At 37.0% G+C, this 14,109-nt stretch overlaps 1 protein-coding gene across 1 annotated transcript in view; it reads left to right on the top strand.

Moving 5' to 3' along the window:
- The window catches only part of MAGI2 (membrane associated guanylate kinase, WW and PDZ domain containing 2), a 1,321,708-nt gene that overhangs the window by 1,061,427 nt on the left and 246,172 nt on the right, over window positions 1-14,109 (top strand). The gene's annotated exons all lie outside the window — the stretch shown is intronic.

Raw genomic sequence — 14,109 nt, 5'->3', positions numbered from 1 at the left:
GCTCAGGAAACTGTGTTATCCCCTTTCCCTATAAAACCATGCATGAATCCACTGGAGAAAGGATACATCGAGAGACTACACCATTTTGGAAGTTCAGCTAAAGACTGACAAATACATTTCATTGACTTCTGGCCAAATAAGCCTGACAAGCTTTTCCAGACAGGAAATGAAGGATTGTCAGGAAAAGGGGAGGTGCACTTGCCCTAGCCCAAACACTGAGCAGGGGATGCAGGGAGAGGGAGACACATGAATAAAGGAGTGTTTGTCAAAAGTTCCTAGTAATAGAGCAGCCTAGACTGGATAGCAATTTAAAGATAAAACTGCACAGTTATCTAATTATTTTAAAATAGAATTGGCTGTTTTTCAGTTTTAAAATGTCAAAAGAGAACTAGAAACTGGTTCTTAAAAAGGACATTTAGTCAGCAGGAGAGTCCAGGATGAACATCAGGCTTGAAACCGCAGCAACCAGGTGAGTTATAGCCTAAATTAAATGACTTCAGGGCATCTTAGCTGCAGCTAGGAAAGGAAGAAGAGAGAAGCCAGGTAGGAGCTGATGAACCCAAATTGATAGGCATGAGGCAGCCAAAGGGAGCCTGACCCACAGTCCCTGACCCTTGTGCATCCCTTTGAGTGGGTAAAAAGTCAGTCACTGTGTGTGTGTGTGTGTGTGTGTGTGTGTGTGTGTGTCCATGTCCAGAATGTTCCACCGAGGCTATGGTTGTAGTTTAAGTGAGCACAAACACGATACAGACAAAATTTCTTGCTCTGTTGGCTCCAATGGCAGAAGCTGTCATTATCTGAGACAGTGCTTAACTACTATCAATAGAGAGATTAAATACTGGAAAGCAGGACACCTGAAGGAGACATCAAACCCAACAGCAGTTCTAAACACCAGCTGAAAAATGGTGACTTGGCAGGCTTCAGAGTGGCTTCTGGGAATCTAAGCTGGAAGCAGAATGATCTCTTGGGTAGCTCCAATACATGATGCAGCAGGAGCAGTTAGTCGACGTGATTTGGGGGTAGCTATCTCCTTTGTAGAGAGGGAAATAGCTCCTCTAGTTAAACCAGAGGCCATTGCCTTATGGTCAATTCTCAGATACCCCCTTCACAAAGACAAATTTCAGTGAGGTAGGGGAATGGGGAGGTGGTGGTGAGTGAAGTGGCAGTTAATAGTGGAGACCAAATTTGTGTATGTCTTCTTTAGAGCTAAAGCCAGAAAAGAACAGGGAAGAGCCACTGAACTTCAACTTTTATAACTTATAATATATTGTCTATAAGAGACTGCAAAATGTAGGAATATCTTTCAGAACTCTTGAAAGGTGGTCGTCCCACCTCAGTTCATATATCACTAATAATGAGGAAGTGATGGCGGAAAGGATATTGAAACCTATTAAGTACTCACTGTGTGCCAACATGTATAGTCTTAGTTAATCCTCACAAGAGTCCTGTGAGATATAGGTATTATTATCTCCACTTAAATAGATTACAAAGATTTGATTGGGACATTGAATAAGTTCCAAGGACATTCAGCAGCAGGTGGTGGATCCAGGTCTGTAGGACTCCGAAGTCCATTCCTAAAAGCCTTATGCCATATGCAAAATGTGGACAGTCAGGGACCACAACAGCGGCATCTCTGGAGCTTGTTAGAAAAACAGAATTCCAGGGTGCCTGGGTGGCTCAGTCAACTAAGCGTCCAACTTTTGATCTTGGCTCAGTCAAAATCTTGCGGTTTGTGGGATCAAGCCCTGCATTGGGGTCTGTGCTGACAGTGCAGAACCTGCTTAGAATTCTCTCTGTCTCTCTTTTTCTCTCTCTCAAAAATAAATAAGTAAATAAACAAACAAACTTAAAAAATACAGAATCTCAAGTCCCACCTCCAGAATGACTGGATCACAATTTGCTTTTTAACAAGATCTCCAGGTGATTTGTGTGAACTTTAAAGGTTGAGAAGCACTGCTCTAAAGCTCTGAGGTTTTTCCCACCATTCTGCTACTTGAGACAGTTTCTCCCAAAATGGCAGAGTCATGACTGGTCAATGTTCTTTCTTAAATTAAATCAAAATCTTCTTCCTTGTGACCTTTATCTGACATCCTTCGAGGGTGTCATTTTTTCTACTCCTTTTCATTTTTTTTGGAATATAAACTCAACTTTTTTATACCTATAACTATAAAATTTTATCTGCCAGTTTTAGTCTGCATTGTCAAATCTAAGATCCTTTCTAATTTTTATTGATTTCTCCCAGGTTTATAATTTATATATTTAATGGACATATTTCTTATTATTCATTCATGTATGATATGTTGATAGAGAGAGAGATACACACACGTATTAAATTCAGTCACACTTAGAGTCCATCCAATGGCATGGCAATGTTAATCCATTTATCAATTTATGTGGGTTCTGCTATTCAAAAACTAGAAATGGTGGTTGTCAGGGCTGGAGAGAGGGGAAAATGGAGACGTATTAGTCAAAGCATTCAAAGTTCTAGTTATACCAAATGAGGTCTACTATAGAGCATAGAACCTATAATTAACAATACCATATTATATACTTAAAATTTGCTGAAAGAGTAGAACTTATGTTAAATGTTCTTATCACAAAAGAAATAATAACAAATAATTTTCTGTACACAAAAAAAATAAGGAGAAAACTTTTGGAGATGATGAATATGTCTATGGCACAGATTGTGAGGATGGTTTCACAGATGCATCGTTATCTCCAAACTTATCAACTTGTATACATTAAATATGTACCACTTTTTATATGTCAGTTGTACCTCAATAAAGTGTTTTTAAAAATCAACAAGCATAGACTATCCTGAGGTATTTTCCAGGCTATATTTCTCCAACTTATTTCCGTCGATTTTTTGTTAAATGTCTTACTAACTCACAATGCTCCATGTCTGTGGAACTGTCCTAATAACTTCATATCATAGAAGAAATCAGGTTATATGAGAATAACTAGGGCACCTGGTTGGCTCAGTTGGTCAAGCCTCCAACTTCGGCTAGGTCATGATCTCACGGTTTGTGAGTTCAAGCCCCGCATGGGGCTCTGTGCTGACAGCTCAGAGTCTGGAGCTTGCTTCTGATTCTGTGTCTCCCTCTCTGCCCCTCCCCTGCTGTCTCTCTCTGTCTCTCTGTCTCTCTGTCTCTCTTTCTCTACTCTCTCTCAAATAAACATTAAAAATTAAAAAAAAAAAAGAAAACTAATTTTTAGTCAACCCATCCTGGCTGCTAGCAATTATCCATTTCTTTTCTAAGGCTCATGCACAGTTTTTCTAATAATCTGTTCTAAACGAGCAACAAATTTTACTTGCCTATTTATGATTTCTAGAAACACTTTTTCCTTTTAAAAAAAATGGGCCAACTGCCTGGCCTTCATTTTCCAAGATTTCTCCCATTCACTCTCATTTCTTAAAGAATTCTCATGGTGAGTTCTTTCAGAAGAATAAATTTGGAATACTTGGAATCACAAGATATGAGTCTGGTACCATTTAACTGCTTTGAGCAACAATAATTCCTCAAAACAATTTACCTATTCTATAAAATATCTATTCTATCAAATAGGCATAATAATTATCCTTATAAAATATAGTATGTGGAAAAGTATTAAACAGAGTGTATATGATGGTGCTGGAACAACTGTATAATAAAATTAGTGTCCTGGAGACTTAAACCTATTTAGTAGTTGACACTCTCTAGCTTTAATTTTCCCTGTCTTGATTCTGATACCACCTGGAGTACGCAAACTGTTTCCAAAGGCCAGTGAGTAATGCTGTACTGTGCCATGACCTTCCCTTGGGATAAAGTTTGGCAATCTATGACAACCTGGGCAATTCTGCCCACTGCCTGTTTTTGTAAGTTTTATGGCAACAACCAAACTCATTTGTTTATATATTGTCTGTGACTGGTTTTGTGCTATAATGGCAGAGCTGAGTAGCTGCTACAGAGATCACATAGCTTTTAAGCCAGAAATATTTACTTTCTGGCTTTTCCCAGAAAAATGTTTGCTGACCTTTGCCTTTGACTACACACTTTAGAAAAGAGGGACTTTGCGATATATAATTTTCTGTACACAATTCCTAATCAAGCTCTGTGCTTAAGTACTAAATAAATTCATTTTATAATAATCCCTTTAATAGGATTTTATGACCTAAATGAAATTATATTCTAAAATAAAATAATGTATAATGATTTGATAAAACTAGATCAATTAGAATAGTTAGCTAGAAAATCCTGTTGATTTTAAGCCTTGTTGATAAAAAAAAATGAAAATCTGTAATACCTCTGTTTGATTTGCAGCCTTAATAAATCCTAAATATTAAACAAAGTGCATCTTTTATGATGATTGCACTGATACTCATGTCAAATTGAGCATCAGATCTCATTGTCCAGTAAAGTAGACATCAATGGAAATAATGTAGAAAGTTAAGCTGAATCTTAGCTCTAACTTAAGATACGATCTACATTTCCTTTTAAAATGGCTTGCTCAGCCCAATGTGTCAGCACAATATTTGAATATTCTAAAACTTAAGTACAGAAAAAAGTTCTCAAATTAAGAGTCTCAAGAGTCAAAGTTTGAAACCACTTTGTTTGGGGGGCCTTTTTCAATAAAGAATTTCAGGACAAAGTACATGTTATTCTGCACGACAGTCTGTTAATTGTTTCCAAGAGAATAATAACAAGCCGTCCTTGAAAGGAATGTCTGGCAATGGAATTAGCTCTGGAGACTTTAAGACGGTATTTGCCAAGAAACAAGGTCAGTCTGATAATATGTCAAACACATCCTTTATTAACCTGAATAAATAAAATATACCTATAAATTATGAAGTGCATGGTGGCTGAGTTGCCTGACCACTGCTTTTAAAGGTTCTCATTAGCATGTCATGTCTGTAATAAATGACTTTAAATTTTGTATTTTCTCTGACAGGATATTTTAAATTGTATAAAAGCAATACCCTCCTGTTCGCAGGGGAAAGAATGGCTATGCAATTATTTTATAGAATCATGGTCCAGGTTGAGCTTTACTGACATAATTGATTAAATAATGGATCAGAGTCTTCTATGGAATACATGTCTCTTCCAAAGTGGTTATTGCTATATATAGCTCATAGCATCTGTAATAGACCTAATAGCAATAAATCTGTTTCAACAGAGTAACCCAAAAGACTTCAGTTAAAGTGATATTTTAAAAGCCAATGACTAGTTATTGTATTTAATTCATGTTAGCAGACCATAAATAGGGGAAATTAATGAAAAATATAACCTTTTCTTCATGCTAAAACTCAGGAACAATGATTTTTCATCTTTCATCGGAAAATAACCAGGTTAACCCAACATTAAATAAATGTCTCGATTGCACAATGCAATAAATGTGTAACATTTAACAGGTAATTAAGACTGTGTCTAAAACAGTGAGAGAATAAGAGAATTCAAATATAAATATGCACACATACACACATAGTATACAGCATGGTCTGTCACAATTTACCCACAAAGCCTTACAAACCAGTTTATCTATTTGAGATGCCTGTAACCATCCCCTAGGCAAATACTTTTTGGGTGTATCTAATCTAAATTATCCTGACCTGAGCTGTATCTTTGTGTTTAACCGAGATGTGTGAGGGCGCAATTTGAATCCATAGGAAAATAATCCCACAACTGAAGAACTATGATCAATCCAAAGAATGTGATTTTTGTGCAAGGTTTATGCTGTATTAAGTAAGTAAAAGAGCAAAAGTCAACTAATAAGTATGAGACCACTTCCCTTGTCTTTCCTTGTCCCAGTCACTGACCACCACCCCAATCTTCATCCTCCTCAGTCGGTACTTCCCTGAAAGTACCCCTCCCCATCTAACACTGTTTCCCAAATTCACTGCACTTTTAGATAGCTCTTCTTTGGATAGCTCATAGTTTAAGATATTGCATGGCTACAAATCTTTGCCTTCAGCAAATGTCCTTGATCCCTTATTCTGTGTCGATGCTGTACTAGATGCCCACTAGATAAATGAGAAATGAGGATAGCTGTTTTCTACATTACTCCAAAGAGAAAGGATATGCATTTTTCTCATTTTTTTAAATTTTGTTTTGTTTGGTACCTTGGTGAGCACTGCTTATTAATAAGCACCACTTATTTTTAAAATTTCACTGAAATACTGAAAAAGAATCATGCATTTATCCGTAGTAACTATATGCTAGTTTTCCTTGCCACTTTGAGTTACAGTTAATAGTATTTTAAGGTTAGGGACTAAGTCTTATGCATCTTTGTATCTGCTGGGCCCTTCTCAGAGCACATAGTAGGGACCACATAAATATTTATTGAATGCATACTAAAATGTCAAAATTATTGTATTATGATTAAAAATACATTAACCTGATGTGAGTTACACTGGTTAACCCATGCTGATGTAAAACTCTAATTAATAGTTAAGTTACTGAAAATAGAAGAACTAACTAATTGCTGCCGAATAAAAGAATTGAGATTTGGGCACCTGAGTGGCTCAGTCAGTTGAGCAGTGACTTTGGCACAGGTCATGATCTCATGGTTCACAGGTTCGAGCCCACATCGGGTTCTGTGCTGAAAGCTCAAAGCCTGGAGCCTGCTTCAGATTCTGTGTCTCCCTCTCTCTCTGCCCCTCCCCACTCGCTCTCTCTCTCTCTCTCCCAAAAAATAAGTAAACATTAAAAAAAAATTTTTAAAGAATTGAGGTTGGAAATCATTTTAAATACAAAATCCATAGAGAAATAACAAAAGAAATCAGAAGTGAAAGCTTAGGACCTAGGTTCCTATGATCATGGCTCCAAAACTTTTATCTGTAGCCTCTCACCTCTGTGTTTGCAAGCATCCCCATCTACTAGAATTTACAAATCATTACTTACCTTCCTCCTACCATGAATTTTCACTTATGCCAATGATTCTTACAGATAACAAAGCTAACATTTTAAACATTTCTCTAGTTTTTAAGATATCAAAAATAAAGATATTTTGTATATGTAAAATATGCAAGATATGTCATAACTATAATTATGTTCTTCACATACTGATTTAATCAACCATAATTAGTAAAGTTACAGTTAAAAATAGTGTTAGTGCATCTTTCCAGACTTAAAAAAAAATAGTAAAGAATTTATGAGAACATTTTTGCTGAACAAAGAAAAGCATTTAATTAAGTAAAATAGGTACTGAAGTTTATTTTTGTATTCAATTTGCCTTTACAAAAAACAAAATTCTGCCTCTTAGCTTTAATCCTTCTTCACAAAGCAGGTAAATGTCTTGTCAGACTTAACATGATAATTGCAAATTTAATAGGTGAATAAACTTAAGAACCTACAATCAAACCCATAGGGAAAAATAAAACCAAGACAAAAATTAGATAAAACAGTTTGTAGCAGAAAATATTTTATATAGTTCTTATTTCCCATCTTTTCAGAGCTAAGTCTGAATTTTAATTAATATTTTTTCCAATATCCTGACTCAAGTATTTTATGCTGAAGGAATTATTGAAAGATTGACTAGCAGACTTTTGATGTAGTAATAAATATTTATGATCTCCTGACTGTATTTTTATATTATTCATTGACTAAATCCTTAGATCTCTTGCTTCCATAAGCCAGTAATTATGGATATCAAGTGTAACTTCATGCTTTCTCTGTGTCAGTTTCCTGAGTAGAAGTCAAAATGGAAATGGTTTACAATTACATGCCTTCAGCCATCATTGATTATTGTTTATGTAGAAAAGTTAGCATGTCTGTGTAACTAAAATTGAAAATACAATGTACAAAAAAAATAACAACTAAATATCTGTTCCCTGTGTTCTAGACCTAAGGAAACTGATGCTTTATGGTTAGCTAATGAGCTAATTGCCCCTCCCATACTTGGGTCCATTCAAATTATCAACCCTGATTTCAGTTAATTGGAATACATAGTCCTGTTCCTAGTAGTTCAGCCTTTTAGGATTTATGACAGCCAGATTTTCAAAGCTTAAGCATCTCATATACTATTTTTTGTTCTTTTTTTTTTTTCCTGTATTTATTAGATGTTTATGACCTCAAAGTTGTATTCCCAATGGTGCTCTTTTGTAGCTTGGCATTTTGTCCACATTTTGTTTTGATTTACTTCCTTTACCCTTGGGCACCTGGTCAGCCCATTCAGATATAGATAATTCTATCATTTTGATTTTCGTGTAGGCTACAAGTTGTGCATAAAAACTGGACTGGTATGTCATGATAAAATATCGCATATGTTTACATTATGCCAAAATAGGTGTTCAATTCAGGCAGTCAAAATGTGAAATTGGGTAAACAAAATTCCAAATGATTAACTTGTAGTCTAAGTCTTAAGAAATGCCAAATAAATCGATGAAATGAATCTTGAAATTTCATAAATTTATATAACCGAGAATGCATATAGTTAGCACACTGGCCTGAAAGTAACACCAAACATGATAGAGACTGAGGCAGCTCTGATATTTTGCAACTGTGGTACTTAGTTTTGCTAAGCTATGACGACTTCTTCTACAAAACAAAGTTAGTATATTCTCCACCAGGTTATTTCAAGGATTAAATGAGACTAAGTCTCTAAAGTGCTTGGTGGAATTTGGGGCACACGGTTTTATTATTCTTAGCACATAAATAGTAGCTATTGTTATTAGCCAATTTAGTCATTGCTCTGTGACTTCCAACCATGCATATTTTCAGTAGAAAGGATTTAATGGACTATTTTTGCATTATCTAAACCAAAAAAAAAAAAAAATCAAGAGACTATGTAAAACTTTTACTTTTCGATTGATTAATCTGGGACTATATGGTTATGACTCTTGCATTTTAGTCTGGTTTGCAAGAACTTGAAATATAAAGTGCTGATAGTATAATTATAAAATTATTACTAGATTTGGGTTTAGAAAGCAAGAAATTTTCATTGTTTTGTCTTTATTGTTAATTATATTTGGCTGGAATACAAAATGTACTGTAACCCTTCAGTGAGTGATGAGTGATATAACATAGACACGTGGATCTATTCATGTAGATATATGTTCAGTGGGAGTGATAGAAGGAGGGACAGTTTAAGATCTTCCAGGATGATTCTCCACTAACTTATTCCAATCAGTTTTAGTATAATAATTGTAACATTGGGAACAGCAGGGGATTATATTGTTTTTCTCTGTGCATTTGTCTGCTGCATCTGAGAATAGAATAATCTCCATTATCTGCAGGGAAATTGCTGCATATTTCCCTGAAACTCATAGACTAGTGACATTATTCATCCCCAAAACAATCTGTGTACAATGTATGGCGTAGAGGGGGTCGTGGGAAGGTACATACCCTTATGGAGGAAGTCTTGGATGTCTGATATTATAAAAGACCATATTGATTTCCCTTTCTCTTCTCCTAAATCAAAGAGATAGTAACCATCTTTCTCTGGATTCCAAAATTTTAGTGCAGCCAAGAGAAAAATGTTTCTTCCCCTTTTCCATGTGTTTGAGGGTTTTCAATTGACAGTCTTTGGTGTATATGGCCCGATGAGCAGACTGACTTTTTGATACTTGTATAAAATATTGCTCTTTCAGAAACTGAAATTGGAAATAAAAGTGTCCAAGTTTGAACGATCAGAGTCTGTCAGTGAAGATTCACATCTGCCAAGTCTGTTTTCCTCTTAACAAGTTAGAAGGCTCTCTCACCAAGCCTTGGACCCGTGTGTATGCAATATACAGTCACATTTTTAGCATGGCACATTTGTTCTTTCTGCCAGCCATTTTATGAAGCTCGGCAACTTAATGCTGCACCAGTTCAGAAGTCCATATGGGAGGAATATTCTGGCAGCCCTCATTTCAGCAAGGCAGCAGGGGCTCTGCAATTGTTCACGTGAAGGGAGTGAAGGAGTAGATCAACATAATCTAATGTTACAGTATCAGTTAGGGATTGTTGATTGGCTTGCAGTGGAAGCACCAGTCAGAGCACTTTCCAGAAATACCATACAGGGTGATAAAGATCTAGGGGTGAGAGTTCCTTGGCCGAGCAGCCCCAAAATTGACATCCTCTATCTTCAGTCTGGATGCTCAAGACAGTACCCAGCTCACACAGGAACAGATAGTCTTTTTTTTTTTTCCAAAAGTAATTCAAGGGAACAAGTTTGCAAAATGTTCTCTGGCATCTTGAAATAGTTATTCCCCCCTATTCTAGTACCAATTTCACAGTATCAAAAACTAAATTCCACTTTCCTCCAACTAAAAAAACACTGCTTCTACCTTTCTTAAAAGTGCATGTTGGTAGCAAACACTTAGAAACCGTTGGGCAGGAGGCAGTGGTCTGAATGAAATGGATCCACTGGTCCTTTTCATCTCTCCTTGATGTTCATTTTTCTTGCTCAGTCAGAATGGCTTGCAATCCACAATCGTGGGTTGAGTAAACTGTTGGAAAACAGGTCCACAAACAGTTCCTGGCTCCCCCCAGCCAGCTGTCCCCCATCAGTTCAGGGGAAGCTTTACAGCCATTTGATACTGTGTTGGAGTAAGTTCAGAAGGTAGTGATGATCATGCCATGTTGGCCCCTAGGAGCCACTTATGTAAAAAAGAACCATACTCTTTGAGGTCTATGGTTAATGCTATTTGAAAGTAAGCATGCGAGTTGCTTGCCATTCATATAAAATTGCTCTTCTTTTCAAGGTACTTCTGTAGTTTGAGTTTTCATGGAGGGTTGTGTGTTGATTGAGCATATTTCTTTGATGCCTCTGCCCTCATCTGTATCTATAACACACAGGAGAGGACAAGGAAACTTCATTTTTATCTTGCTTTCATAAACTTTCATCTTGCCAAGGTTTTAATATAGATTTTTAAATTCTTTCATTTTTATTTTCTTCAGTGAAATCGTAAGTTCCCTTTCAATGCAAGAACCAATTTTCATTTTACAGGATTCCTCTGATAACATCTTGGTCTTTTTTGTGTTTGTTTAAAATTCATTACATTGTTTTAGAGAAATGACAGATTCATTGACCATTTCATGTTACTGAATTAAAGTGAGAAAGCTATTTAGAAAGCCTCTGCTCTTTGGAGCTTTGCAAAAACCAGTCTTTTGTGCTTTCTTTTTGTGCCTTTACTTATAGTTTTAATCTGAAGAGTTGTTTCATCTTTGCCAAATCAGCAAATAATCAATGCTTTTAAATTTCTCTTTTCTTTCTCCTCTCTAACAAAGTAAAATGCAAGTATTTAAATAGATCTTACCACACAATGCCAAACACAAAGGAAATGTAAATAGCTCGCTGGACTAATTCACATCTGCCAGGGAATAATTGTTGGATGTGTGCTGATTAGGCATAATTTTTTTTCAACCAAGCTTTTAATTAGGCATCTGCACCGGGTCACACAGATGACATTATAAAATGTGGATTAAGAAGTCTTTCATTCTTTTGAGAAATAAGTGGCCATGCTAACATCTTGGTATCCTTCTGCCTATAGTTAGAGTGTTGGAATCACTGGCTGCTGTTGGAACCTTGGGGTAGGCCCCCAGAAGCTTGTCATTTACCTGTTTAATGGTGCCACAGAAGTTTCCCAGTGCCTTATGGGAGGGCAGTAGGAGAGCTTTTCATATTCTCACAAGATGTAGATAATCCCCAGGCTGCACCTTCGACATGATGCTTTCTGACTTTTACATTTAACATGAACAGAAACTAGACTACAGAAAGTGAAACTGCTCCGGCGCCTGGGTAGCTCAGTAGGTTAAGTGACGGACTTCAGCTCAGGTCATGATCTTGTGGTTTGTGAGTTTGAGCTCCACATCGGGCTCTGTGCTGACAGTTCAGAGCCTGGAGCCTGCTTCAGATTCTGTGTCTCCCTCTCTCTGTGCCCATCCTCCCCCAACCCTGCCCCCTTCCTCCCCCAACCCTGCCCCCTTCCTCCCCCGCCCCCTCTGGGCTCGCACTCTGTCTCTCTCTCTCAAGAATAAGTAAACCTTAAAAAAAAAGGAAAGAAAAGAAAGTGAAACTGCTTGCTCAAGGTCACACAGCTATTGAAATAATTTCTAGTAGAGCTTATGTTTCACGATGGTTACTGAGTTTGGGGAGTTTCAGTGCCCTATCACCCCTCGGCCTCAGCATCCTCAAAGCCTTCTTCCAGGCAGCTTTTTTGAAGGGACCACAGGAAGCTGACTGAGCGATTGCGATAGATTCCCCTGTTTGCAATTATTTGCTTCACCGCTTTCCTCCATTAACTTAACTAATTAAAAGAATATTGCAGTTCATTTCTCAATTTTCATATTCAGGAATTAAAGATATTTTACCCAGTGTTCCTACTGATATGATTTGAGGTACACAAAAGAATGCCTGAGTCAACACTTGTCCCAGATGATTTGAAATTCTTAACATTTGTGTGGAAGTCTTGAATTCAATGTCTAAATCTCACCTAATTATTAGTGTGACTTTAGAGAAGTTATGTAACTTCTCAGCTCAGTTTTCATATGTATAAAGAAAGTATAGGTCACAATGCCTATTTTATACAGATTATGGAAGAATTGGGTAAGGTGGGGTTTGTAAGTGCCAGATAAATATTATATGTATTAAAATGGTAGTCACTATGGTCAGAGAAATTCGTGGCGCTGTTAATGTGGTTAAAATGGATTGAAGAACTAAGCTGTCAGGAGGAATGCCACACAGGGAGAAGTAATTAACAGCCAACACAATAGGAGGTGGCCAGAAAGATGGTCAAAAAGGTGAAGCTGTCCTCAAAGGGTGATTAGGAATTTGTTAGTGGGGACAAGGCATGGAGAGAAGCAGGAGGCTGGAAAGAACAGAGGATGTATAGGGGCATGGCTGTGAGCTTGGGCAAGTGAAACACAGTATAGGTTGGGAAGAGACAGGAGATGGTGAAAACGTATAAGATCCTTATATGCTATGCTACAGAATTTGGACTCTATTATCTTCCTGTGAACAGGCACTGAAGGACGTGAAATAGAAAAAACATCAGAGAATAAAGTATAGAGGAGGAGCTGAGCTTTGCAGCCACTGACACTAGTGTCCTTGACCTGCAGAATATTCACATTCTCTTGGTTCCTGAGCCAATACTGACCAGAAGGGGGAGTTAATTAGGAATCCCCTGTACTCCTAGAAATCTGTACAGGGTGGGATTAGGGAACTCCGTAATCCCACAGGTTCACTGAATTATGCATATGCTAGGCTTCCCTCTCCTCCTTCTCTTGTCTTTCCTGCTGACATCAGGAAGACCAGCCAAGAGACTGTTGCAGAAGTTCATTCAAGAGATGGTAAGCCCTGACCTCAGGTGGTGGAAGTAGGAAAACAAAGAAAGGAACCAACTGCAGACTTAGCTAAGAGGGAGATCCAGACCCTGTGTCTTAGAATTCCAGAATGAAGAAAATACCTTAGAGATCATCTGGTTCAGTCTCCCCTTTAATAACATGGTGCCTGAGTCATAGTAGTCGTTGAGTATAGTAAATATTTGCTGAACAAATTAATGAATAAATGAGGGCTAAGACCCGGAAATGTGCTGACACCACTAATTATTAACATCACTGGCATAAGAACATAAATCTCCTGATTCCTAAGTCAGTGCTCTCTCCATATGCCACACTTGGTTTTATAATGTAAAACATAAATACATACATACATACAGACATACATACATTCATACATTCATTATTGGAGACTTATGTTAGTGCTATAGCTAAATTCACCTCATTTTCATTCACAATGTGATTTAAAATGTAGCATACAGATTTAATAAACTATCCTTTTCTGATGAAGGCATTTTGTACTGACTCTCATACCTTCATAACCTAAATATTTCTGTTTTGCATTTCTGCATAATGGGAGGATTCCTGCAGTAATGCTATCTACAAGACAGATGTTTAAAGTCAATAGAAGCATGGAAGGTTCAGAATTTCCAAGGTGGGATCTCCTCCAATTAATGGCTATTTTTATAACTATCACTCTAAAGAGACCATTTGGGAATTTTAGAAACTGCTTTAAATTATTCCAAGAGAATGGTGTTTCTGCCTTATGACAACAGAAATCTGGGAAATAGTCTTTATTTTAAGCAAAAAAAAAAAAAAGAGAGAGAGAGAGAGAGATTTAGGTATAAGGAAAAACTTTGGGGCAATAAGAGAC

The sequence above is a fragment of the Panthera tigris genome, chromosome A2 (assembly GCF_018350195.1).
Source record: "Panthera tigris isolate Pti1 chromosome A2, P.tigris_Pti1_mat1.1, whole genome shotgun sequence".
Taxonomy (NCBI): domain Eukaryota; kingdom Metazoa; phylum Chordata; class Mammalia; order Carnivora; family Felidae; genus Panthera; species Panthera tigris.
This window is presented reverse-complemented; position numbering and strand designations above follow the sequence as displayed.